Raw genomic sequence first — 25,961 nt, 5'->3', positions numbered from 1 at the left:
GCATTCAAATCCCAGAGTTGACTTAGCTGTTTGCCATTGCATTGCAGTTGCTTCAGGTAACAAATTTTTAGTATAATTAAAAGGCAGCAAATTTTCAGTTAGTTGCCTAACATAGCTGCATAAAATAAATGTTTGTCTCTTGTGAGAGGTTTTTAAAGTGGGGCACTCTTAAGAGGTTTGGAGAGTGGAGTATTAACTGGCTTGCTTCTGTTCCCAAAATAGGCAAGTCTCCTAAACAAACTGAAACAAAAACAGGGTGGAAGCTGGTGAGTTAAGATGGGCACCGTTCTAGCAGTGGAAAGACCTCAATTTAGTAAGCTAAGAAGCACCAGGTATGCTTTTATGCATAAATTTTGTTTTAAATATATGTTCCTTATAAATGCAAGAGCTGTAATGTACAGTTGATTTATTTATTCTGCATTAATGTTCATAGATGGCATAAATAATGTCGATGTGACAAACCCAGACCTACTGGGATATGTCACACAGTTACACTAAGCTGCCACCAACCATTCCCTACAAGAAGTCACACAGACCAGGGATGGATTTTCAAACAATAAAAAGAACAAGGTTTATTTAAATACACACACAGGCAAATAAAATGATCAGGTGTATAAAATAAAGTAACGTGGCTTATTCTCACTCATACAAGCATACAGTCTGGTTCACACAGAACCCTTAACTTAAAGCACAGACCCTGAACCTATCAGGTTGGTACTCTGACACACAGTAGTACCCTGTCTGACACTCAGACTCCCACAACAGCTTCTCCTTCCCAGCTGCTGCTTCGTCACAACCCAGTGTCTCCCAGCATCTCCCACAGTGTGTCTCCCACCACACAGGCATCACATATTTATACAGTACAGCCCCTCCTCCTGATGTCCCGCCTTCCACTCCCCATAGGATGGAACTTTCCCTCCAAACCCATGACAGACAGGTAACATCAGTGCTGTATGTAACACCTCCCCTCTTTATAAGTTGTTTTGTAGGGGGAAAGCTAAGGTGCTTTTCACCAAAAAACAACCTGGATAAAACATACAACAACAGTTATACATACCATATTATACTTACTCATACTTACATTCTAAGTTAACCATAGCAATTAGACATTTAAACATTTACCATATACATTACATCAATTTACCTTTATTCATACAAACCAAATTCAAAAAACAGGTACATTTAACTTTTTGTCATCAATATATACACATAGTCCATGTTTCTTTCGCCGTCTTCATTCTTCAGGTCTTCTTGATAAGGCGTCAGCAACACAGTTCACTGACCCTCTGACCACCTTCACTTCAAAGTCATAGTCCTGTAGGTTTAAAGCCCACCTCATAAGTTTGCTATTGTGGGTTTTCATTGTCTTTAACCATTGCAGTGGTGAATGGTCAGTACACAGAATAAAATGTCTTCCCCAGATGTAAGGCTTGGCCTTCTGGATCGCGTAGACTATGGCCAAACACTCCTTCTCCACGGTTGCCAAATGTCTCTCACCTTTTTGAAGTTTCCTACTCAGGTAGGACACTGGATGCTGGTCACCATTCTCATCCTCCTGGCACAGAACTGCTCCTACGCCGCTGTTAGACGCATCGGTGTAGATGATGAACTCCCGGTCGAAGTCTGGAGCCCGCAGGACTGGATAGTTGATTAACGCCTCCTTCAACCTCTGGAACGCCGCCTCACAGTCGCTGGTCCACGGGATGCGGTCATCAGCCGTCTTCCTCGTCAGATCGGTCAGCGGAGCCGCAATCTCGCTAAACCTCGGGATGAACTTTCTGTAGTAGCCCACCAACCCAAGAAATGATTTGACTTTTTTCTTGGTGTTGGGTCTAGGCCAATCACGAACAGCTTCTATTTTGGCCTCCAGGGGTTTTATCATTCCTCCCCCTACCATGTGACCCAAGTATTTTATTTCTGGGCTACCCAGCTGACACTTGCTGGCCTTTACTGTTAGCCCTGCTGCACTTAACCTCTGCAGCACTAACTCCAGGTGTATCAGGTGATCTTCCCAGGTATTACTGAAGATCCCTATGTCGTCAATGTAGGCCACTGTAAAGTCACTGAGCCCTGCCAAGGTCTGGTCCATCAGCCTTTGGAAGGTGGCTGGTGCATTTCTGAGACCAAAGCTCAGGACTCGAAACTCATAGAGACCAAAAGGGCTGCAAAAGGCAGTCTTTTCTTGATCCCTGGGATCAATTCTTAATTGCCAATATCCCTTTACCAGGTCCAATGATGAGATGAACCGACAACCCCCTATGGTTTCAATCAGGTTGTCTAGCCTGGGCATTGGGTAGGCATCAGGAGTGGTTACACGGTTTAATTTCCTGTAATCGACACAAAACCTAATGCTCCCATCAGGCTTGTCCACAAGGACTATCGGAGAGGACCAAGGACTAGAAGAGGGGACGATTATGTTCTCCCTCAGCATCTCGTCCAGCTCCTTCCGCACCTTGTCCCTATAGGGTCCCGTTACTCGGTATGGGGATACTGCCTGCGGGGGTGCATCCCCTGTGTGGATCCGATGCATCACTCCCTTCACTATCCCCGGCTTGTTGGAAAACACCTGTTGATATTTACTAAGCAGCATTTTTAGTTCTTGCTGCTGGTCTTGGGTGAGTGCAGGACTGATCTTTACCTCCTCTGGGTTGTATTTTACTTCCCCTCTACCCTCCCAGAAGGGTAATTCAGCTTCCTCACTCTCAGCTGCTTTTATCGCGAATAAAACCCTCTGTTCCCCTCGGTAGTAGGGTTTTAGGGCATTCACATGAACCACCCTCCTTGCTTGGTTCTCCTCCTGCTCTATTAGGTAGTTCAGGTCTGACATCTTGGAAATGACCCTATATGGTCCTGCCCATTTGAGCTGCAGTTTATTCTCTCTGCAGGGCCTAAGCCAAAGCACTTCCTCCCCTGGGTCAAAGTGCCTCTCTCTAGCTTTGTGGTCATACCATGTTTTCTGTCTGACCTTCTGAGCTTGCAGGTTTTCTGCTGCCAGCTCTAGATTTCTCCTTAGGTCATTCATCAAGGTGTCTATGTATGTCACAACGTCTTGTGGGTCATCCTGGGTGATCTGCTCCCAATCTTGCTTGATCCCTAAGTGTGCAGCAAACATGTCAGAGTGACCCCTTTGTAAAATCATGGGGCGATACTTTTCAGGTACCACCAGCTGACTTCTGATCCCATCTCCCCCTTTTGAGATATTCCTCAGGGTTTCTCTATATAAAATCCCCTTTTTCTCCAGAAATCTCACTGGGGTTTCAGGTGTTAGCTGGGCGTCAGTCACCTGTTCAAAACACTTTTGGAGAGTGGCGTCTGCCTTTTGCTCCTGTCCAAATCTGCTGTCTGTGGTTAAGGTTTCCACCACAGCTTCTGAACTCCCCTCTGCTTCCGTCTCTGGCTCATCATTACCCCCCTGAACTGTCCCCGTGGTGGCTTGTGAGCGTGTAATCACTAGCACCCGTTTCACATGTTCAGCCAGGTCATTTCCCACGAGCACGGCTGCTGGCAGAGTAGATAAAATCGCTAGCCGCCAAACGCCCCTCCAGCCTCGAAAGTTGACAGGTACCTCTGCTACTGGCAGAGAGATTACCTGCCCCTCAATCCCTGCCACCTTCATGCTCTCATTTGGGATTATAAACTCCCGAGGAATAATATCTGGATGGCACAGGGTTACCTGGGAACAAGTGTCCCGCAGCCCCCTATACTGACGGTCAAGTATTCCTACGTCCACCCCTGCTGTCTCAAACAACTGAGAATCTGTTTTCACCAGCAAGCAGCGCTTTACCTCTATAAGAGGACCATTTTCCTCAGCCTGCTCAGCAGAGGTAGCTGTTCCAGACTGAGTAGCCATGGCAACAGGCTCCCTCAGTGACACTGAGCTTTGCTCTTTCTGGACACAGAACACAGCTTTTGGCTTGGTCCCACTAGAATTCTGAGGCACCATTCCTTTTAGCTGCTTTAACTTCTCACACTCTGAGATTAGATGACCCTTTCCCTGACAGAAATAACATTTTCTGGTGTATTTTGATTCTCTCTCATCTTGTTTTGGTTTTCCCTCCAAAATCTGAGGTCTTGGTTTCATGTCTGAGGGCTTCCCTTCACCATGGGCCCCTCCCCCTTGCTGGCTTTTCCCTGGTCCCTGAGAGTACTTGCTGTAGGTTTCTTTGGGTTTACCTACAGATTTCCCCTCACCCAAGGGCTTTCTTATTTGGGAAATAAAATCCGCGATCTCTGCGGCTGCTGCCACAGATTTCGGTTTCCTTTCCCTCACCTGGAATTTCAATTCCCCCTGCAGGACTGAATAGAACTGTTCCAGTGCTATCAAGTCTTTAAGCTGTTCATAGGTCTCTGTTCCCTCCTGAGATAGCCATTTCTCAAGCAGCCTCACCAATTGGGCCCCCACTTGGGTAAAAGTTTGTTCTGGCTTCTTGGTTAGGGACCTGAATCTTTGTCTCAGCTGCTCTGCATTTACCCCATGTCTGGCAAACACCAGTTTTTTAAACTCTGCAAAATCTTTCATCAGTTCCTCAGGCATCTCGGCATAAACCTCAGCCAGGCTACCACTGATTAAAGATCGCATGATGGTCATCTTCTCAGTTTCCCTCACTGAGAAGTCCACAAACGCTCTTTCCACTAAGGAAAAGAACACCTCGGGACAATCTCCCTTGTGGTACACAGGGAATTTCTTCAGGTCAGCTTTAGACAGTTGGCCTCCCTCAGAGTCCCTATTATTATTATTGTTCTGGTTCATCAGTTCCAGTTTTCTTAATTCAAACGCCATTCTCTCTCTCTCTAATCTTTCTTCTCTTTCCAATCTCTCTATTTCAAATTGCCTCTGCCTTTCCCTTTCCCTTTCCTCCACTTCAAATTGCCTCATCCTCAGTTCATGCTGTTGGACTATGAGCAATTTTCTAAGTTCTGGGTTCTGCTCTCCTGTGCTGTCACCTTGCACTGAGCCAAATTCATCCTCAGAACCTTGATCAATCTGGGGGTCTTTCACTTCACTCATTTCGGCCATCTGGCTTCGAGTCAAGGGCATAATCCCCCCTCAGAACAGGCTGCTTTAAAAGTCAAGCCTCAAAATAAAACGACCACTTTTTTCCTTTTTGCCTCAGAACCAGCTCTCCCTAGAGATTGCTGCTGTTCTTCAGCACTACTTGCAACAGTATCGAGTCAGAGCCTACCCCCCTCTGCTGGGCCTCTCAGCTGGCAAGCTAGCTCGCTGTTACTACGCAGTTTTGCCTCAGCTTTTTCCCGCCAAAACCAGGCTGCCTCAGAGCACCTTAATCTAAGTCTCCCCAGTTGGCACGTTCTTCTACTAGCGCACCTCCCCGTGAGGTACACCTAGAAGATTACCTACGCGCCTCAGACTGTCCCTGACTAGACCCCCCTTGCTCTGGGCACACTTGCCAAGGCTTTGCTGGACCACTGGACAACTGGACCAGTCGTATCCCACACGCTGGACACCAATCAATGTGACAAACCCAGACCTACTGGGATATGTCACACAGTTACACTAAGCTGCCACCAACCATTCCCTACAAGAAGTCACACAGACCAGGGATGGATTTTCAAACAATAAAAAGAACAAGGTTTATTTAAATACACACACAGGCAAATAAAATGATCAGGTGTATAAAATAAAGTAACGTGGCTTATTCTCACTCATACAAGCATACAGTCTGGTTCACACAGAACCCTTAACTTAAAGCACAGACCCTGAACCTATCAGGTTGGTACTCTGACACACAGTAGTACCCTGTCTGACACTCAGACTCCCACAACAGCTTCTCCTTCCCAGCTGCTGCTTCGTCACAACCCAGTGTCTCCCAGCATCTCCCACAGTGTGTCTCCCACCACACAGGCATCACATATTTATACAGTACAGCCCCTCCTCCTGATGTCCCGCCTTCCACTCCCCATAGGATGGAACTTTCCCTCCAAACCCATGACAGACAGGTAACATCAGTGCTGTATGTAACAGTCGATGATGGGAGGAAACTTATGATTCAAACTTTAGACTTGCACGATCAACCCTGCCCCCCCCCAGATCCCAAGATCCTAACATTGGTCGGTGATATCCAAAACAACTGCAAAAAGCCAGATTGTGAACAGAGCAAATTCTTTTCTGTACTCTATGAGGTATACTTTAATATAGTTTCTCCCACCCCTGCTGTTTCCTGGTGTTTTAGACCAGTGGTCCCCAACCTTGGGCCTCCAGATGTTCTTGGACTTCAACTCCCAGAAATCCTGGCCAGCAGAGGTGGTGGTGAAGGCTTCTGGGAGTTGTAGTCCAAGAACATCTGGAAGCCCAAGGTTGAGGACCACTGTTCTAGACTACAACTCCTGTTGACCAGCCAGTTATCAGGAATGGTAATGAAAACATCTGGAAAAAATTAGGTTATGACAGGCTACATTTCATATAAATATGCAAGCAGTATTTGAAATAGGATATCAAATAACCTAATGGGAGAGAGGGCAGTATTATTTTTGTTGCTCTTGATAAAAAATTAGGAGATAGAAACTTTTTAATCTGGTGCAAGTAGTCTAGCAATCTACATGTAGTTCACAAGTTACCTTCTGTCCACTTCTGCTACAAGTAATGAGTTGTTACAATACCTTCTAGATTTGAATTATGATACCTAGATGTAATACATGTATAACTTCGCATTTGACCACAGCAGTATTTCATGCCTCACTGCTTCATGGCACTGAAGGCATTTGGGCTTGGGGGGGGGAGACTCCTTCACAATATCTCAAGTTCTCTGAAGGGCTAGAAAAGGCAAAGAGGCATGCAGAACATCTTTAATGTAATCCACAGCATGTCAATGGAAGACTGGAAAAGATTCTTACCCACATGGATGGAGAGCCCTGATATTATTGAGCTAGATGGATTATGAACCTTTCTTCAATGTTAATTTTATTTTATTTTATTTTATTTATTGTATTTATACCCCGCCTATCTAGTCATTTCGACCACTCTAGGCAGCTTACAACAAATGTTAAGCCACATTGATGTAGTTGTCTCTGTTCTTACTATGGCATTCCTTACATGGTGTTCTGTTTGATATTATACTGTGCTAAGCTATGAGGGACCCTACTGACACAATCCAGAAAGCTTTCAGGAAATAAGTGAACAAAAAAACCTAGCCAATAAATACATACAAACAACAATAGCCACTTGTATCACTGCAGTGTGGTAGCCTCTTTCCTAAACAATAAAGCCAAGCTCTCCTGCGTGAAGTGAAACCTTCAACCTTCTCTAAAAAATGAAACAGGACTATAATGTCCTGTGGAAAAAGAGTTCCTCTGTCTTCAAACAAACTGTTTTAGCGATCCATTCTCTTATTCGCTGGAAGTATCTTTTCCAGGAAAAAGGAATATCACCACCACAGAATGGCCTGTGAATGTAATATTCCTGCTCACTTTCGCCACATCATGAGGTATACCTCTCCCTATCCAAAATATCTCATGCTTAGTAAATTATGTGCACAATGCATCAAGTATTTAAGTGCTATAATTTATTCTCACTTCTTTGTATCTTTGCTTGCATAATTCTAAAAGTATACATTCCTCGTGTGGCATTGTGGTTCTGATTCATCCAGGTACTTGAGTACATATGGTCACATACTATACATGAAGCCACAGAATAACAGAGGTATTTAACGTATGCGTTGTTAGATGCCTATGAATCACTTTTCTCTGTACTCAGCACACCTATATTATGCAAATGTATATTCAATAAAGGAAGGCAAATTTTTCTGGGTTAAACAAGTGCATCCTCCATAACCCAACCCTTCCGCATGGTTGGCTGCTCTATAGCTGAGAGGATGCAATATGATTGCTAATGTCAACACTTTCTTCCTTTAAAAAATAAATAAATTCCTAGCTTCTTCAAAATACTTTGAATGTGGTATGCTTGCTACAGCAACCATATTACAAACAGCTCTCAAGAGCCCCCTTTTACCACTTGTTGAAATTTGGGTTTTGGATGATAATTCCCTTCAGCCAGCATGACCACTTTTCCAAGCAGCTCTTGGGAAAGAGTAACTTCCACAAGATAAACAAAATGCTAAGATTTTTTTTTCATCTAGTGAAGAATTTGCTATAGTCAAGACTTTTATTCTACAATTGTCTTGCTTTAGACAGAATTTTAAAGTTGATCTAGACATCATGGCTTCCTCCTGTTTCCTCTCAACTTCGTCTGTGTCTAAGAAAATGCTATTGAAGGAGGAAAACATGGATTATGCACATAAAATAATTCCATGGGTTCTCCTAGAAGCCTACCAATATAATAAACTCAAGCCTGCTGTCCCAGTACAGTACGTATTAACGTCAGAGCAGCCAAACGTGTCAGGTCACTCTAGCCAATTACACCCATGGAAGTCCTTTGGATGCACAGGCAGTTGCTGCTGTCACAGCTGGGAGACAGTAATTCACAAGTGGTGTTGACTGAATCAGTACCTCTCCATGAAAGTTGTACATTTGGCCAGCATGACTGTACATGGTGGCAGCCCTTCTAAGGGATGGGCCAAATAAATAACATGTCAGTTCTCAAAATTCATAGATGTTTGTTTTGGCTTCTCAGTACATCACCTGATAATTTCCTTCTCTATGTTCATTTTAATTTTTGTGAGATACATATTGGCCTCTAAAATCAAATCCTTCCTCCTTGCTGTGAGATAGCAAATTCTGTGATATTTATATACACAGTCTAGTTATTAGAAATTACAGAATTTACTTCAAGTCCCCACAAGCCAGGGTTAATTATATAATTCAGTATCTCTATACGAGTGACCGCTAGCTGTGAGCTATATGGATGTCTCATATTCTCTTAATGTGACATATGTTTGAGAACTGCTGGGTAATGTGATAACCAAAAGGCTTGAATTCAAATAGTAGTCCCACCTGAAGTATGTCCATTGACTCAATAGGATTTATGTAAATGTTCTCTTAGCAATTGATTTACAGATCTGCTCTAGCAGGATTTAAGCCAAAGATTTCTCCAGCTAACTACAGATGATCAGATGTTAAACTTGGGGTCCAGAGTCCTCGTTTTTCATGATGGTTGGTCCTTCTCTTAAGAGTGAGGAGCATGAGGCAACTGTTTCCGTGGTCGCCAAACTTTTGACCAAGAGGGGCACACTGGATATTTTCATCATTTTTGAGGGCTGAAGGAACAGGAATGTGTGTGAGCGTGTGTGCGTATGCACAGCTACATGCACACACACCACCTACCTGCACGGACGCCTGTCCGCAGGCACGCACCCGCTCCGCGCATTCTCACATGCACCCCCACCCCCACGTGCATGAGCATGGGTTGAAGGAAACAGGCCGGGTAAAATGGCAAAGTGGACCAGATGTGGCCCACGGGCCATAGTTTGGCGACCCCTGAAGTAGGACGTGCTGGGAACAACAGGAGCCTCCACCTCCATTGCTGCCCCTTCCCCCCAGACTGTTCCTCAAGACACCCCAACTACTTTTCTCCTTTGGAGAACAGAATGCATATGGCATTCAGGCAGGGGATTCCACAGGCCACAAATCTATCACTTTATGCTGGGGCAAGTCCTCAACCTCCAGCAGTGCATAGCGTCTGTGCCTTGAACAAGTCTGACCTTTAAAGAACACTTTACTCAGCACTTTGTAAGTACTGCAACATGGGCTTTGTGATTCCTTAGAACTCACAACAGCTCAGTTAAATAGAACTTCTCTTTGGTAGCTAGTGAATGGCCCTTACCATTTCTCTGAATTTAGCCAAACCCTGCTGATCCAAGAGACTAGTCCTCAATATAATTTCATAGAAACTGTTTTTGCTCAAACATTAGCATAAAGACATGTTCAAAGGATTACCATAGTTAAATACAACTAATCCCCATTAAAATAATAAACACTAAAAACTGGGCTAAGGTGGGCTAGCCCCAGCCCCTTATTCTCTTACCTACATTCTTTTCCTTCTAGCTACATGACACAAACCATCAAGAACTTATCTCAGGCAAAAGTTTTCTTCCACAAAATGGTTTCTCTTCAACATAACCCATCTTCCATTTTTCTACATTCCTTGGACCTCCTTCTTCATGACTGTAAACCAATTAACTCAAAGAGGTGTAACTGTCCACTGCCTACAATTCTCATGGAGATGCAGGTGGGTTATCTCCATTCCAATTGGAATTTGTTGGGTCTTCGCACTGGAGCCTCTTTGTCCTTGCATCCTTATCAGGTTTCACTCTGTATCAGCCTGGCTGTAAATTAAGAAAAACAGCCTCTCTGCCTTTTACACATTCCCATGTCTTCAACTCCTTCCACTTTTAAAACCTAACTGACTCCATTTTCTTTCCTTCTCATTGACTACAAGTCCCACTTTCCTTCAATCTCATGACATGGAAGATTCTAATTAGCATTCTTTTTTAAAAAAAGAAAAAAAAACAGCTCCAAAGAAGGAGCTATAGTAGGGCTGTGGATTTCAAATAAAGATTTCAAAGGTTTTCTGAAGTCACTTGGTTTTTAAAAGTTCAGTTTATATAAAATTCTCATTGAGCCCCACTCTTGCTCAGAGCACACAGCAACAAATTTGCTGTGTCTCAAACAGTCCTTAGGTTAATTATAAATGTCTAATCTTAAATATTTAAAGAAGTGACAGTTAAACTTTCCTTTTAAATAGAATTTGGCAAGCCAACATACATGCCAGTTTCCGAGTGCATGTTTTGGGAGATGTGCTACATTAATAGGTGGCTGGATGACTCAGTGGGTTGGAGCACCCGATTATATAGCCAGGGATTGGAAGTTCAACTCACCATTGAGTTCCTGGGAGAACAGCCGACTTTTGTGGCCTTGGCCAAATTACAGGGTTTCCGAGGACTTGCCACAAGGAGGGATTGGTCAGCCATATCTGACTACTATAAAACCATGGGAAAGGTCAACATATGTTTGGAATATACTAGATGGTGAAGAATTATTATAATGCATTCATCACAATCCCTCTGACATTAAAAAAAATCACATTTCCCAGTAATTAATCCAGAAGGATTAAAACAAAGTTTGCACTTATACACTCAGGGTATCTGTACTGTTGTGAACAATGTGAAGATCAGACTTCAGGCAGGAAGCCGTTAGACTTTTTTGTTTGCTGGTGAATGAATGGCTATATGAGGTACAAGGTGTAAACTCTTTGTTCTCATTTAATTATAACTAATTTGAATGCTTACTGCATGTGGGTGGGTTGAGCAAATTATATTATTTTCTTTACTGAGTCATTGTAGGGCATAGGTTTTCTTTTGTGTTCAGTCAGTGTCATTCCTTGACTCATCTCACCTTTAGGATTATTCCGTGTGATGACAACTAATCTGTTCTGGAGGCAGTATTCCAGTGAATTGTGAGAATGTCAAGTTTCCAACACTCCTTAATCACATGTACATGAGAAGTACGGGGGAAGGTGTTACAAAATATTTTTGAGCATTATTTATTTACTTAATAAACATTATATACTTATATATACACATTAAATGCAATCAAGCCTGTGAACATTTAGACTATTTTACAGATCTAGCACTTTTGCGTCTTTGACAGGCTTTTACAGAATGACATTAGGTACTGCCTGCTGACAAGGGAGACATAGAGAATTCTAGCTTTTGAATACTAATGTGTTGGTGATTGTCCTGAAACATGTTGAAGGGTTTTCAACTTTGTGGTAAAATTCCTTGTACTATGCAGTAGAAGTACAGAGCTCCACAGAGGAAAATAGGTTCATGTTTCCCAGAGACCAGACCTTTCTCATTAACTGGCACTCAAAGTCTCAATAACTCATTCTGAGATATTTGTACTAGAAAGAATTTAAAATGTTTTTTACTTACAGTTGCTCCCAAGGTTCCCTCTAAGGCATGTCGCTGCATGTGCATGCATAACTCTGCTACACTTATTGAAGGGATCCTCCTCCCCCGCATACCCACAGCAATAGTTTCCAGCCCCTTTGATTCTGGTCACAATGGAACCCCACACAGGTGTGTGTGTGCAGTCACCCGCTCAGAAGGGAGCAGAGTTGTATGTGCATGGAGCAGAGCTCCACTCTGCAGGGCTGAAAATCAGAGAAAATTCAAGTTGGTTGCTTGAAATTACAGACATGTACACTTCTTTTATTACTGCACTCATACTTGGTAATCAACTGTACAGATCAGTAGCAAACCAACAACTGCTTCCTACAGACTAAAGAGAGGGTAAAGAATTCTCCAAAGAGTGCTGGGGATCTCTTTGAATTCAAGGGCTGGAAGGAACAATTGGTTAGTGCTGGATAGACAATTGAAATGCAACTTACTTTATTTGCATTGCAAATTCCATCATAAAGTTAGGACTTGCACTGAGATTCTTAAGCGTTAAATCATCAAACAACTGATTTAATGGTGAGAGGCTTGGCTTGAGAATTTCACATCAAAATCAGTTTCATTTGTCAAGATGAATTCTCGCTCATCATGCAGTTCCATGATTCATTTCTGGAATAAATGAAATATTCCCCTGCATGTGGACAGAGTGGAACAGTAACAAACACAAAGCAAGTAAGGTCCATGTATCTGGGATTTTTAACCTGAACTTATTTGATTAAAAGATTGAATAAAGTTCAGAGAAACAAAATATTTCTGAAAAGAAATTATATTTTTATTTCATAATTATCTACAAACCTTAAATGTCTAGATAATAGTCTGGTGATTTTCCATGAAAAGCTCCATCCCAGACCTTTTTTCTGTTTCTGACTGTCATATGGATAAAAGCCTGAAAGAAGCAGGATTAAAATTGAATACAATAGTGCTATTAACTGCTTAATATTATTATTTGTATCCCAGCTTTCAATGTTGCAGTGGCCTGCAGCTACCATCTGTATATGTGTGTGTTTAAATACGTATCAGGAAAATATAAAATGCTGATGGATTAATTAGGAACAGATGAGCCACAGAAGAAGTGGATAATGTACATCTTGCAAAACTGGTTAATCCCAGAAAAACGTGTATCAGAATCTAAAGACATACCAACTTTTTGTTGAAATTCAACATTTGTTCATTGGAGTTGAATCTTTAACTCATTATCTAAATAATTACCTAGTATTTATTCATAATTAGCTCCATGATTAAATAATTTCTGGTTTATTTATTTGAGCCATCAAAGCTTTAGTCAATTCATGCAAACTATCGTTGGAAAATGCTGGCCTTAAAAGCTTAAACGTAAGCATCACACTTTATTTTAGTTATTTAAACTATTTTTTACCTTGCTTCTCTCTTAAGAAAGGACCCAAGACAGTTTCCATAATTAAAAACACAAAATTAAATGCTAAAAAAACCACAGTAAATTATTCAAATATTTAAAAAGGATTAATAATGTTATATATTAAAATTAGGTAAAAACATAAATAAAACAGATTTAAAAGTAATAAAATACAAACCATCCTGTTTTAAAATCACTCCTAAATACAGTGAGTGCCCCTCATGACGACGATAATCCATTCCAGGAAAATTGCTGTTAAGCGAAATCGTCATGCGAAAAAGAATTCTCCATTGGAATGCACTGAAACCCATTTAATGCATTCCAGTGGGGAAATTACCTCGTCATCCAGCGAAGATCGCACATAGGGAAAGCCATTTTCCGAGTGTCAATCAGCTGTTAAAATAGCTGCCCTGCGAAGCATGGGTCCAGGAAACACAGGGCAGACATTTTGCAGAGCTGGAGAAATCGTTTTGCAAACAAACGGTTCACGAAGCAAGGATCTAATTGATGTCCAGCGAAAAACCCCATAGGAAACATCATTTTGCGATCATTATAGCAATCACAAAAAAGTCATCACCATGCAATTTCGTCGTTCTGCGGGGTCGTCATCATGCGGGGCACCACTGTATTCAGTCCCTAAGGAAAAGCCTGGCCGAAGAGAAGGTTCTTTGCCTGCTTCCAGAAGCACAGCAAAGATAGGGCCAGCCTGAATTCCTGTTGGAGGGAGTCTGGGAGCAGCAACAGAGAAGGCTTTCTCCCATGTCCCCACCAAGCACAGTTGTGAGCATGGTGATACTGAGAGAAAGGCCTTATCTAATGATTTTAACACCCAGGCAGCATCATAGAAAGAAATACTTTTTTAAGATAGCTTGGACACAAGCTGTTTAGAGTTTAGAGGTTAAAATCTTTGCAGTTTTGAATTTTTGCTTAAATTCCTCTGGTTGTGCAGCAGAAGTGCAGGAATTCACAGAGCAGAATAGCTGCAAGTTCACCAGGTTTCATTACTTACAATTGAACAGATCAAACAGCAAACTGACAAACATTATTGCTTTTGGCAACAGACTTCAACAGACTCAAGAGAGGGAAAGCACAGAGCAGAGAAGTGGGGCTCTCTTTGAATTCAGAGTCAGGGAATGAACAATTGGTTAGTGCTAGATAGATTGACAGTCACCCCTGCCTAGAAAAGTCCCTCTCAGCCACACCTTCTCCAGGCAGATTCCTAGGTTGTAAAAATTCCAATTAAAAATAACACTTTGAATTGTGCCCTGATTGAGAGCCAGTGGAGTTGATGTAACGGACAGGTTATATAATCCCTGTAACTGGCTCCAGTTAACAATCGGGCAGCAGAGTTTGCAAGGTGAAGTTTCTGAGCACTTTTCAAAGGTAGTGCCACATACAATAATCCAGCCTAGATATAACTAAGACATTGTTACTGTGGATAGATCAGACCTCTCCAAGAATGGGTTCAGCTGGCCCATTGGTTTTATCTGTGCAAAGGTACTCCTGGCCTCCTCTAAAACCTGGGCATCCAGGTTCAGAGAAGAATCCAGGATCACATGTAAGGGGAGGGAGTGTAACCCTATCCAATAGAGGCTAAATCCCTATTCCTTGATCTGACTTTCGACTGACCAGGAGCACCTCTGTGTTGTCTGAATTAAGTTTCAGTTTATTTCTCCTCATCCAGACCACTACTGACATCAGCCACTCATCCAGAACTGAAATAGCAAACAGCAAAGTGTGTTTAATATGCAGCATAAAATCTTCTAGTGAGTGCTTTACAAAATTCATTACCCACATGTCAGACCAACATGTAACATGGCAGTGATGGGTAGAATACAGTGGTGCCCCGCTAGACGATGACCTCGCAAAATGACGAATCCGCATGATGATGTGGTTTTGTGATCACTATAGCGCTTCACAAAACAGTGTTTCCAGTGGGTGATTTTTGCTGGATGATTGGGTCCATGCTTCGCAAACCGTTTTTCGCAAGACAACGATTTTGACACTGATCGGCGCTTCGCAAAATGGGTGTTTTCGGGACCGATGCTTTGCAAGACAGCCATTTTAACAGCTGATCGGCGCTTCGCAAAATGGCTTCCCTATGGGCGATCTTCACAAAACAACAACAATTTTTCCCCATTGAAACACATTAAATGGATTTCAATGCATTCCAATGGGGAAACGGTTTTCACAAGACAATGTTTTCACAAGACAGTGATTTCAATGGAATGGATTAACATCGTCTTGCAGGTCACCACTGTATGGTAATCACAGTAAGCTGCATTAAATAGCTTGGATGAGATACCAATTTTTTTTTTAAAAAAAGAACTACACATTTTTGTCAGTCTTAATTTCCAACAACCACAAGTGTGACCAGGCATCAACAACATGCTAGCAGCTGTAGCCAGTAAGCATATCTATGCAGTACATCAATGGTGACAAGTAGATCTCTGCTCACCTCTTCATATGCCACACATTCGCAGAAGACAGCATGGTGTATTCCTTTAATGTTGTATGTGTTGGAGTTTTGGCAATCAGATATGCTGCCTTTAGTAGATATGGCTGGGTGACTGTCAGTCCACCCAGTACAGATTGTTAACTGGGGCTGGTTACAGGGATCACATAACGTACTCTGGAGAACTTGAAGCTATACAGTACTGCTTTGTGAATTCCTGCATTTCTGCTGCTAACAGAATTTAACCACTAAATATGTTCAAAAAGCACTAGACCAGAAGATAGCTGTTTATCTAGTCTATACACATTGCATGTAACTATATGGCAAAGACAAAATTGTATATTTCTTGGGAACAGGTCGGCACTTGTCCAGCAGCAGAGATGTCAAGTCTCCGAACATTGGCTGAAGTTTCAGGGACTTGCCAGCCTATGCTTTCCCCAGTTTCCAGGCAAGGAGACAAATCTCATAGTAGTGGAGGAGGACAAAGTTTAATTTTTGTGTGTGAGGTGGTTTTAAAGCCAAAGTATTTATCTCCATCACATTGGAGCTGTTACCACGACTTGCTGGCTCAGCATGAAGGCATCTGCATGTGTGCAAGGCTGGAATCAGAATGCAAACCCTAGCAGGAACTGTATTAGCTGCTGCAGCCATTGGGTATGGTTTGCTGCCTTCTTGGCTGCTGAGACAAACATGGATTGGCTCTGAATAATTGTCATAATCCTCAATAGCTGGGTTTTATCTGGATTCTGGCCCTGTTTACACAGATTCTCTTCATGCCAATTTTCACCTTCATCTGGCCCAGAAGCAATTCTGGCCTCATCCCAGCTGTTGCCTGCCCCACCCTTGTGCTATTACAAGGATCCACCTTCTGCTCTCATATTTTGGCTGGAATTCCCACAAAATGAGATTATGCTAAACTGGAAACAAATAATTTTTATTTATTACATTTCTTGGAGCTATTACTTAATTTAAATAGTTGCTTCTTATGATGTATGTCACATTCACTGTATTAAAAAATCTAACAGAATATTCAAACCTCAGAGAACATACAGTATCTTTATCTCTGAGGTAAAGATGTGCTCAGATACTCTCCCCCCTTTATGTCTGTGTTGTACAGTACTGTGCATCTGATGTTGGAGAAACAAACTCCCACCCTCCAGCTATTATTTTGTTTCATAATCTTGTGGGGGTTGCTTAAATTTGGAAATAAAAAACACCTTAAGGAAAGGCTCAGGTCTCCCACATGTGCACACATTAATTCTGGACTAAATCAGGGTCTGGCACATTAGACAGTAAAAAGAAAAGGATCATAAGCTACATAATATGTGTTTAACCCACAGGCAAATGAATGTTTAACTCCCTTTTGTGAAGAGTGATTTATTTATTTATCTTACTATGAATCAATTCATGTAGCACTTGTCTGTTACAGTGTTTCCAAGTGTAAAATATTATTACATTATTATGTGGTGGTGTGATCATGGTTAAAGTCCTTTACTCTTTTCGATGCATTTGTCTGTAAAGGAGGTGACGGCAGCGCAAAATCTTCCAACAAAACAGGTTTACTATCTAACAGGTTATCAGTCTCAAACATGATAACATTACAGTAGTGCCTCGCAGGATGAAAAACTCGCAAGACGAATGGTTTTGGCGATGGGGTTGATGACTTGCAAGACGAATGTTCCTATGGCCACGCTTCACAAGACAAATGTTTTCCGTTTTTGTTCCTGCCTCATGTTTGCTGATTTTTAAATGTTTTTCTATGATTTTTAAAAAGTTAAAGTTTTTATTAAAATTTTTGAAATCATCTGCACAATATGTATGGCTTTAAAGAGCACTTAACAAACCCTAGTGGTTTTCTATAGGTTTGTCTTTTCCATCCTTTCTCAGCATATTCTCTGGGTACTTGAAACTCTACCCATTTCCCTGTCCAGGGACCTTCTTGTATCAAATCTACGAAGTCTTCTCTTTTCTCTGTAATATCCTCCTCAGCCCAACACGCCTCTCCCTTTTCCTCTTTCAGATTGCTCTCCCCCTCCTTCTTCCCCTCTTTTCTATCCTCCCCTTTTCCCACCAAATTAGCACCCCCTAGTGCTTCTGTATTTATTTCCAGTTGCTTTAACCTTTTTTCAGTGATCTCTCTCCTTGATATGGCAGTTGGACGGTACACCCTGGAGAGTATCCCTGGGGTTACTCTCATCCTCACAGGTGATTTGCTTGTAAAATCTGCTGGTTCAAAACAGATGCTTTTCAAAAACTGCTTACTACTGAAAGAGAAGTAAATTGAGACTAGGTTGTTTTGGTATCTGGGCACAAAATGGATCTTGGTGCTCATATCCTAACTCTTGTGGCCCAGCCCCTGTAACATATACGTACAAATAATTTTATGGCATATTAAAATACAGTAAAATAAAATAGTAAAGAAATGCACATTATGTTTTTTAAAAATTGATTGAAGTAATATACAGTATACAATAACAGTTAAAGGTAAATATATTGGGTTACATCCAACAATCCACTGGCTGGTCAGATGGAACTTTCTTATTCTCTTCATCCCTCCTACACCCAGCCCTCCAGGATATCTAGCTACTGCTTCTACCCCACAAGAGCTGTGTGGGACAAGGTTGCTGCAGTGGATAGGGGAGATAATCAGAGATAATGAATTTGTTCTTGAAAAACTCAACCCTTACAGTTTACACTATTCAGAATTCAATCCAATATGTTAGTATGACCAACGGTTACACACTAGATGGCAGCAGAGAGACTCCCACAGACAGAATTCTATTGATGGGAGTTATCTTATAATGGAGCAACCTGATAATGGTGATGACATTGCAAAGCAGAATTAGGGAGTTCACAGTTTGACAATAGTCAGCTGTTAATAGGAGGACAACTGGGTGAGGCAGTATGGAACAGAGAGTGGTGATACAATGGAAACCATGGAAGATGCCTGAATGTGAAAGTCTCAAGAAGAATGAAACAAGTTAAGAGCATCCACAGATAGTTTTTCTAGTCTGTTGCAGAAAAATAGCAGAGTTACATGACACTTTTAAGACTGCCACATTTAGAATATTTCCTGAAATGCATGGAATGAAGTTTTTGGGCTACAGGTATCTATTAGGAAGCAAGGATTAAAGACTGGAGAAAGAGTGTTTACAAATATTCAAAACACCAAAATTTAACTCCATGCTTCTGAGGAACTGGACTATGTATCCATCAAAGCTTGTGGTGTGATCAAAATTTGGAAGCAATTATTTTTTGGATTAGAGCACTCTATATCTCCCAATCACCATGACTGTAGGCAACATTGACTGTAATATTCCTGGAGCTGTAGTTTGAAAAAGTAATGTTTTAGCATTATAACTTTCTTAGTCCTACTGTTGGGAGTGTCACACAACTCTTTGTTATTATAAATAAGCATTGGTCTGTCTACCTTGATCAAGTGAGAACAGAGTTGTAGTATGAATTGAGCTCCTTGGATTAAGACTATGATGACTTTAGATGATGTGACACCACTACTGGCAATCCTGATGAAGCAAAGATGGCACTTTGCTGATAGCATCATTCATGACATCCATCAGTGATGGGTGCCTTGGTGGAATTGTAGCTAGAATGCAAAAGCAGTGAACTCACCCTGTGGTTGATGGCCAGTTTGGAGCCTTTCCCAAGACTTTCTGTATGTGTTACGTTAAAATTCTCATCATCCCCAGTCAGCATCCCCAATGCTAGTTGGAAGATGGTGGGAGTTATAATCAAACATACCTGTAAGATGCCAAAATGAGGAAAGCTGGTTTTAGAAAATCTGCACAATTGGAGTGGTTAGGCTATGTTACTAAAAGAAATATATTTGCATGTTACATGTATTACCTTAGACCAATTGAGGAAATGTAAAGGAGGGAAAGGAATTTATATAGTTTTAAACATCTGAGAAATGGAAACTTTTAAAGTGGATTTATTTATGTATTTGATTTGTATACTGCCCCACTAGTGCAAAGCATTATTCTGGGTGGTTTATACCAAGATAATAAAACACAACAGCAATGAAATTAAAATAAAACCAATCAATGGATAAATCTAATAGTCTAGAGAAAAGCCAGTTGTTATGAACTCCCATAGCTTTGACTGACTAAATCAGTGGTTCTTAACCTTGGGTTACTCAGGTGTTTTTGAACTGCAACTCCCAGAAATCCCAGCCAGCACAGGTGGTGGTGAAGGCTTCTGGGAGTTGCAGTCCAAAAACACATGAGTAACCCAAGGATAAGAACCACTGGATTAAATTAAACATTCAGTTTAGACTGGAGATCTGTTAACAGAGCACAGGCGCATTAGAAGCTATTTGAGGAGCCCAATGGCACAATGGTTAAATTGTAGTACTGTAGTGAAGCCTCTGCTCATGGGCTGGTACATAGGCAACACACATACACATAATCCTACACTGGCTAAAATGCAGTTTTACGTCACAACTAGAATAAGCCCACTGAATCAGTAAGGATGTGGTCAGTCAATACCTATGTAAATTCAAATGGGCACAATCTAGCTGCAAATTATTATTGAATTTTAGCCAGAGGGTCAAACCACTGGTACATTTGCTCCAGTATTATCAACTTTAATTCATTGGCTGTGCAGGATTGCATGATGCATTCTTTCTTAAACCTACATTGAAATCCCTGATGCTCTCCTATCCAAATACTAACCAGGTCCAGTCATGCTTAGCTTTCAAAATTGGACAAGATTGGTTGACTGCAGATTGGTATAGTGGCATATCTAGAATATTCAGTTGTTCCCAACCTGTGAGTCATGACCGCCCCAAGGGGGTTGCAAATTTTTTTTGGGGGGGGTTGAGCTTTTTGGAGTAGGAGGACCTGATTCCTTTCTGCAATCACCTCCCCTTCCTTGCTTGTATCCCCTGAAGACGAGCTCTCTTCACTCCTCACTGTGGGGCTCCTGGGCTCCTGAGCCACCTAGGTGTGTGCTGTCCTTCTCTAATGGCAGTGATGATGGCTCCTACTTGGCACTGGTGGCTGGCTGGCTTTGGCAGGGGACTGAGTGTGTAATCAATTAGATTATGGTCAGGCAGAAGCCCAGCCACAATTTTTGTGTAGCTGAGAAAAACAGCATACTACCGGGTAATTCTAAAAAGGGTGGCAGTACAATCAAAAAATTCTAACTTTAAAACTAGGCTTCAGATCAGCACCTAATTTGGCACAGAAATGGCAGATAGTATGCTCTTGTGTGCCAAATTTGGGCAAACAATTTTCAAGTTACTTTTTTAGAAGTAAAACTGTTCCCCTGTGAAGAAACTGGCAACCTTTTCAGTATGCAGTTTTAAAACATATTAGATACATTGAAAATAAAACTAGCTTATCTTGAAAGGAAATAGTTCATCTCAGACTCCCCCCCCCCTTTTTTTATTTGGAAGGAATCCAATTTCAGGGGGGATTAAACTGAAACTGAGAAAAGTGATTTCAAAGGGAGAAAAACCTCTGACTTTCTGGCTTTTTAATGAATTGGTTATCAGCCTGAACATTCCAAACACAGTGTTGCAAGGTTGAGAGCTGGGAAGAAAGATATGAATTGTTGACCCTGCTGGTCAAGGCCAAATTAAATGACTCTCAGGAGGAGAATTTTTTAACTCCTTTTTGGCCGAACAGACATTAAAGAGAGTTTATATTTCTGGTATAAAGAATATTTTAAAATATATTTTGAAAAACAGAGAATAAATATTTAGACACTCATTCATTTAAACTGCAAAATTACCGGGTTTTTTGTTTGTTTGTTTTGCTTTATGGCTGGGAATGCTCTTGCGGGATGTTAGCAGAGTTTTGGTGTCTATTGCACCAATCTTGTCATTATACAATTGATTGGTAATTCAGAAAAACCCCCAAAAGATGCTATATGCCATCAAATAACTTCTGATTTGTGGTGACTATATGAGTTACTGACTTCTAAAATGTCCTATCATTAAGAGATCTACTCAGATCTTGCAAACTAACAATATCTCATGTTAAGTTGTTATGTCTTCCTCCTCCTCCCCCTGCTTCCTAGCAATATTGTCTTTTCTATTAAGTTCTGCACAGATCTTGCAAGCTAACAGCTATGGCTTCCTCTATTGAGTCTACCCATCCTGTATTAGGTTTCTTCTTTTCCTGTATAGAGGTGATTGGGCAGCCGCGGGTTCCTGCACATCCATCTTAGTTAGCTAAGGATCATCATAATCTTTCCCATCTCGATATTAAGACCAAGACCATTGCTTGGTGCTGCTTGCTTTATTAACACCCATTAATTACTGTGACTTACCAGGAGCTTGATGAACCACCTGATTGTGCCTGAGGTTGCAAAAACAGGGATTTTAAAACTTGTGTCCAGTGGTGGGTGGGATATGTTCAGAGACAGGGTATGCCATGACTTTGATACTTAAGATCTATATAATTTTAAGTTTCAAAATAACACACACTCCCTCACATCAAATTGCAGATGTGTCTGTCTACAGCTAGTGCAAAAAGCAGAACACAAGTTAATAAAAATTTATAGAGAAAGATTCCATGTGGTACATTTGAACCCCATGTTGGTCTCATGTCTGCTAGTTTTTGGATTGGTTCCACTGTTAGCCATAGGGGTGTTTGCAGTGTTTGCAACTAGTACATATAAGAGCAGATTCAGGTGTATGTCATCTGTGATGTACAGTTTGACGTACAGATTCAGGTGTACGTCATCTGTGTGTAACTCTTGAAAAGATCTATGCAGATATACACCAAGATAAGCTACAAAAAGTTCAGGTTTAGCATTATTACATAAGCCATTCTGAGGATATGCATTTCCACTGAAGTGATGATTTCATCAGTCAAGAAAATTGTTTGGGCCATCCTTGTTCTGTCTTTCCCCTGTCTTGAGTGAACTTGGTTTTGGAGAAGAAACAAAGGTTGCAGCACTTCTGTGGTTCTTGACTCGCAAGACCGGCTTCCAGCTGCTTGTGTTTAATTAAAATGGGTGTGGAAGTTATTTACGTTGACAGAATGTGATTTGAAATAAACCTGAGATTTCCAAACTTAGTTTCTGCAAGTCAGATGTTCCAAGTGTAACCAAGGTCATGTTCAAGTACTGGAGCAGTTTTCACTGAGCAGTAGCAGCTGAGGAATGCAACTGAGAATGGTAGTCTTTGAGTGCCTGAAAAAAAAAACCAAGAACATCTCCAATCAGGGCACTTGCAGAAAGCCAGGGCATGGCTACATTGCCATTCTAGTAGGGCTTGTTTGTTAATGTTCCTTCAGTGGAGCAAACAACTGGAGCTGTTTCCTTGAAAGGGATATTATCTTGCAGTCTTGGGTTGAAATCTATGTTCTGCCAGAGGGTGTGCTGGGGAAAAAGATGGCAATTCACATACAGGAAACAAACAAGGAAAACACAGTAGTGCCCCGGATAGCGACGATAATCCATTCCGGATATATCGTCGCTATCCGGAAACGTCGCTATAAGGAAATAAAAACCCCATAGGAACGCATTAAACTCCGTTTAATGTGTTCCTATGGGGGATAAACTCACCGCTAAGCGGGAATCCTCCATAGGGCCGCCATTTTCGCCGCCTTGGTAAGCAAGGAATCGGCGCGAAAACGCTGCGGGTGGCCATTTTGCTGATCCGGCGGCCATTTTGGAACCGCCGATCAGCTGTTTCTGAAACATCGCAATGCGAAGATCGGTAAGCGATTTGGACCTGCTGAAGTTTCTTGACACCATCGGCAGCCCCATATAGGGCAGGTTACAATGATCCAGCTGGAAAGTCACTAAGGTGTTTGTAACAGTGGCCAGATCTTTCCAGAAAAGGATGTAGCTGATGCACTAGTTTTAATTCTGGAAATGCACTCCTGGCTGCCACTGAAACATGAATCCAGGAGCATCCCCAAGCTGCGCACCTCTGTTTTCAGAGTGAGTGGAACCCCATCCAATACAAGCTGAATCCCTTTTCCTTGATCTGCGCTTTGGTTGACCAGGAGCACCTCTGTCTTGTCTGAATTAAGTTTCAGTTTATTCACTCTCATCCAGTCCATTACTGATATTGAACACTGATTTAGCCTTGAACTCCTGGCGACATCCTCTACAGTTCCTTCAAGATTCTTTTCAGGTTTACTGAAAAATATTTTCCTTGATTTTCTCAGCTACAGTGGTTCCTTGACTTATGAACGTTCCAGCCTATGAACGAACAGCTCCATTTGCAAAATTTTGCTTTGACTTGTGAACGGAGCATTAACTTATGAACAAAAAAAAAACACGAGGAAGGCAGAAAATTTGAACGGTTGGCCAATGAAGAGGCTGCTTGTCTCGCTCGTCCCAGCAGTTATAGAGTGTGGATACGGAGAGAGACTTCAGACTACCTGCTGCCTGGTACTGTACTGCCTGGTACTGCCTGGTACTGTACTGTACAGACTTTTTTTTTGCTTTTTTTGGGGGGCAGAGAGACTGCCTGTTCTGGGTGAGTACACCGTATTTACTGTACATTGGTTTTGCAGCTTGGGGTTGGGCTAGGTGGCTAAGTTGCGGGGTTATGTTTCTGTGCTTGCTGTTGGTTTTAAAATCAGAAAACTGTTTGCAAAGGTCTGTCTGGCTGTTGACCTCTAAAATGCATTTTAGTCTTTTGGTTGCTTGGTTTAAAATGTGTTGTTGTAAAATGTGTAGGTTTAAAATGTGTGGGTTTAGCATGTGTGGGTTTAAAATGTGTTTTAGACTCCAAACTGTCTCTCCCCTCCCCATTGTCTTCTCTCTCTGTGTCTTCTCTCTTTTTGTGCTTAAAAGCACAAACTTTTGTCTGAGGGGTCTGCATGTCCCAGTGATTACCTTCTTTCTTTCTTTCCTCTTTTCCCCATTGTTCCCTCCCTCCTTCCCTCCTTTCCTGCCCTTTTTTAAACCTAAGTTCATTAGGTTAAAAGAAGAAAAAATCTCCCCCTAGTGGTAGAGGACAGATTAACCGGTTTTGCTTTAGTTCCTATGGGAACTAATACCTCGACTTACAAACCGTGCCTTGACATAAGAACAAAAAACAGCCGGAACAGATTAGTTGGGTTTCAGTGCATTCCTATGGGAAATGCTGATTTGATTTACGAACGTTTTGACATATGAACATCTTCTGGGATGGATTAAGTTCGCAAGACAAGGCACCACTGTATAGTGCTTGGCTATGACATGCACTCCTCTTGGAAGCCTAATTAGTGCAACATTTTCTCTGTTTTGGCACCAAGTTAATAGCTGGTTGTTCACCTGAGCACAGATTATTCCAAAGCTTGGTCTCAGTTTGTTTAGTTTGCTGTTTTGTTCTTTATTTTTTATTGCTATTGTGCTTTAAAGTTCTTATATTTTAATTCTTGTAAAGCATTTAGGTGGCTTTAGTCCTATTTATGTGATTTTATTGACAGTACCCCACCCTGTTAATTGCTGATATAGAGTGGGTTAGAAATATTTTACAAATAAAGTGCAAGCTTTAGCTCTTGTACACAATGAGTGTTCTTCTGTCTGAAGTGTTTAATGTGGTTAACCTGTTTAAACAATATGGTCTAGCAAAATCCTATTGGTGGGACCTCTGCTGTAATGTACTCTAGTTCTTTGCTTAGCTGTGATTTATGGAACATTTCTATACAGTCTAAGTGAACAGAGCAAAAAAAGTGCTGTTGTATAAAGAAAAGGTGTATAATATGAGTAGAGAATTCCTCTTAAGATCACATTGTACACTTCTAGACTTCTTGACTGAGATGTTGACTGAATATGCAAGTGGTACTGTTGCAAAAATTTGGCATGAGTACTACTCAATTACTTGAGAAAAAGCTGGATAAGATTTTAAGTGGTTGGAGAAGAGATTAGTGTTTTTGTTTTTCCTATTATTAGCAAAAGTGGAACAAAATAATTGGTCAAAATATCATCAAAAACCCTGAAAAACTATGCAAAGAAAGATACTAAGATTTGCTCAATGTGCACAATTCATACTAATCACAGAATTCTGTTTTTCTCACTGCAGAATTTGTACTGTTGGAATGCAGAATTTCATCCTCCCTTTCTTTGTGCAGAATACATTTATGATTTGAGAATTCTAAAGTTATAACAGAATTCTGCATGATTGAAAAACACTGAATAAATATGCTTAGCCTTAAGTCCCATTGCTTTCAGTGTTTCCAAGTTTGTAGGGATTCAACATAACTAAAGAGGTAGGTAAACTTTGTTGAAAAATATGAGAAGAAAAGGAAGTGTCTTATTTTACATGAAGTAGTTTCCCCCAGAGATTTTTTAC

At 41.3% G+C, this 25,961-nt stretch overlaps 1 long non-coding RNA gene across 1 annotated transcript; it reads left to right on the top strand.

The window, feature by feature from the left end:
• Positions 1–220: 220 nt before the first annotated feature.
• On the top strand, positions 221–25,177 carry LOC144588058 (uncharacterized). The gene is made up of 2 exons (XR_013543386.1): positions 221–332; positions 23,845–25,177. It is a non-coding gene; the product is annotated as an uncharacterized LOC144588058 (long non-coding RNA).
• The last annotated feature ends 784 nt before the right edge of the window (positions 25,178–25,961 follow it).

This window comes from Pogona vitticeps, chromosome 3 (genome assembly GCF_051106095.1).
Source record: "Pogona vitticeps strain Pit_001003342236 chromosome 3, PviZW2.1, whole genome shotgun sequence".
In the NCBI taxonomy this organism is placed as follows: domain Eukaryota; kingdom Metazoa; phylum Chordata; class Lepidosauria; order Squamata; family Agamidae; genus Pogona; species Pogona vitticeps.
This window is presented reverse-complemented; position numbering and strand designations above follow the sequence as displayed.